Source organism: Octopus bimaculoides, chromosome 8 (genome assembly GCF_001194135.2).
Source record: "Octopus bimaculoides isolate UCB-OBI-ISO-001 chromosome 8, ASM119413v2, whole genome shotgun sequence".
NCBI classification, from domain to species: domain Eukaryota; kingdom Metazoa; phylum Mollusca; class Cephalopoda; order Octopoda; family Octopodidae; genus Octopus; species Octopus bimaculoides.
Window position 1 is genome coordinate 92,922,485 of NC_068988.1, and position 2,972 is coordinate 92,925,456.

Below are 2,972 nucleotides of genomic sequence, written 5' to 3' on the forward strand. Positions count from 1 at the left end.
CCCCCACAAAATACATACAGAAATGCCTACTGGTCAAAAGAGATAAGGATCCCTTTGTTGAACATCCATTAATGTTATATCGCCTAAAGAAATAACACGGATACTACGGACTACACTGTAATCATCCCAGGAACACGGACTCTAATCTTAAAAGGCATTTCATTTGTGGAAACGCGCGTAGCGATGATTAAATATTTATAAATTCCATCCAAGAACTTTTGTTATTATTATTATATTTATCCTACGTTATATCAGTACAGTTTGATGCAACCTCAAAAGACCGGTTCACCTGTCAGCATTATTAGACGGGCAGGCATAATGGTGTGTGTGTGTGATGTGTGTATGTGTGTGTGATGTGTGTATGTGTGTGTGCACGCGTGTGCATGTGTGTGTAGTATGTGTATGTGTGTGGTGTGGTACATGTATGTGCGCGTGTTGTGTGTGTTTATGTGTTTGTATGTTGCTACTTGTATATTTGTTTGTATGTGTGTGTGTGTGTGTGTGTGTGTGTGTGTGTGTGTGTGTGTGTGTGTGTGTGTGTGTGTGTGTGTGTGTGTGTGTGTGTGTGTGTGTGTTTTATCCTTTAACAAGTATAGTATCGAGATTGACTTCGAAATTTCGGCAACTGATGCCATCGTTATCTGATGATATCTTAACCAGCCGAAACTTCGAAGTCACTATCAATACTGTACATGCTAAAGAAAAAAATAAGTATTTATTCTGCTAAATGTATTCATTTGCTGACGTTTTGTGTTGAAATCTTTTCGGTAGTTAGTTCGTTCATAAGAACGAACTAACTACCGAAAAGATTATTATTATCACTTATATTTGATTGTATTTTTTTTTCAATTAATATTCATCATTTATTCATCATTGTTCTTTTAGATATTAAATGCACGTTAGTTAACAACTGCTTTGAAATATTTCATCTTATAGCTGTCTGCTTTAAATTTTACATTTTCAAATGTAACATGCTTTGCAGACGTTCTACTAAGAATTAATATTTCATCGCTTTAACAATGATAAATATAATTTTTTTTCAACAGAAGTAACGCCAAGATTACATTGCTCTCATATATTTACATATTTAATAGAAATGCTTCGCATCACTTTCATTTTGTATGTAACAATATTTGATTATACAACTGCATGTTACATATAACCAAGCAATAAACTTCTTTCAGTTTAGCTCAAATGGGAGACAATAATGTAAATTAGCAGGATTTATCTTTTCACTACACAAAAATACAGTTACGATCATATAGTGCTTAGTAACGAATGCTAACTGTATTAAAAATACATCGGTGTGTGTATGCAAGCATGTGTGTGTGTGTGTGTGTGTGTGTGTGTTTATGTGCTACTATTAGCTTCATGCGATGAAAGCATGCCAGACAGTATTTTTAACACGTCTGGTGTCTCCGCGCAATCTTCAGGCACTACCCTATTAGTATAACAAGCTGTAAATAGGACAAGATGAGAGAAAAACGAGAAAAGCGAGACAGAAGTAGATATAAAGGTAGAAGGTTGAAAAGCATAAAAACATAAAGGAAAACAGAAAGAAGCAAAAGGGAGAATTAAAATTATCTCCCTTTGACCGTAAAATATAAGGCTGGAAAGATACTGACCTAGTGTCTGCAGTAGCTGCTCAATCCAGAGAAGGTAGCACTTTCCATTGCTGGAGCAGAGACGAAAATACATAATGGCTTCATGTTTTGTCAAAATGGGAACAGTTTTAAAAGAAATGTAAGACGGTTGCAGGTATTTATTTTAACGACGTCGAAATGATGAACGGCAAAGTTGACCACGGTAGCATTTGAACTCAGAATGTGAGGACGGATGAAATGCCGCTAAGCATTTTGTCCGGTGTGATAACGATTCTGCCATTTCGCCGCCTTAATAATAAATAAACAATAATAAAAAAACTATGATGAGGCTTAGGAAAATGTTTTATTGCATTTAATAATTTTAGAATCAGTTCAGTTAATTTTCACTGTATTGTGCGCTCCATATTTCCTTTAAAATCTTAATAGCGGTTCTGCAACACCCTGTCTGTGCACTTACACATAGCTGATTGATATCCATTTCTGATTGTTTCAGGCAACAAGTGGCAGAAAGTATATAAGATGACCAGAAACTCATTTGAAAGAAGTCCTATTTATTTATACTGGGAAAATTTGCCTATTGAAAAGGTAATACACTTTTGAAATGACAAAAAGATCCACATTTAAATAACAATTACTCAGTTCCTTATCCCTTGGGATATATGATGTTTACCTTTCCTTGTCGATATTGCAGTGGTGTATGTAATTAGTGCTGTTGGTTTTGTCCATGTTCTTTCCACTGTTTAACCCTTAGATTCAATCAGGGTCCAGTTTTGATTCCTTGTTTTATTTTCATACATAGTATATCTATAACAAGACTATCCAATGTATTCTATTACTAGGTGGTAGGGTATAATCTGAGAGAGGTTTGCCTTCTATTTCTAGTAGATTAAGGGAGAAAATTGAAGCTGATTCTGTTGTATGTGAGGTTAAAATGGAGTGTGGCATAAATCATATCAACTATGGTGGAAGTGTTATCATGTACATGTTTTGTCTTGGTATAAAAGATGAGCTACAGCAAATATTCTGGTCAGTACCACAGATATGCTTGTCAGATGCTTGACCTTAACCGGTCGAGCATGTCCCTTTGGGGCTAAAAATATGTGCATCTCCGATTACGAGCAGAAGTAGTGGGGAAACATCATAGCCATGTGTTGAGAGGAATTGTTTGGGGTTTGAATAATTCACTTCTGGAAAGAAAGGTGTTTTATTCATCGTCCTTGAAACAAACCTTATTCAGGCACCTTTTGAACGGGATAGGCTACTCTGGACTTGGAGAAAATTCTAACTAGGTTCCACCTCCGAGGTCGACTTTTCCTTCCATCATTTCTCTCTCTCTCTCTCTCTCTCTCTCTCTCTCTCTCTCTCTCT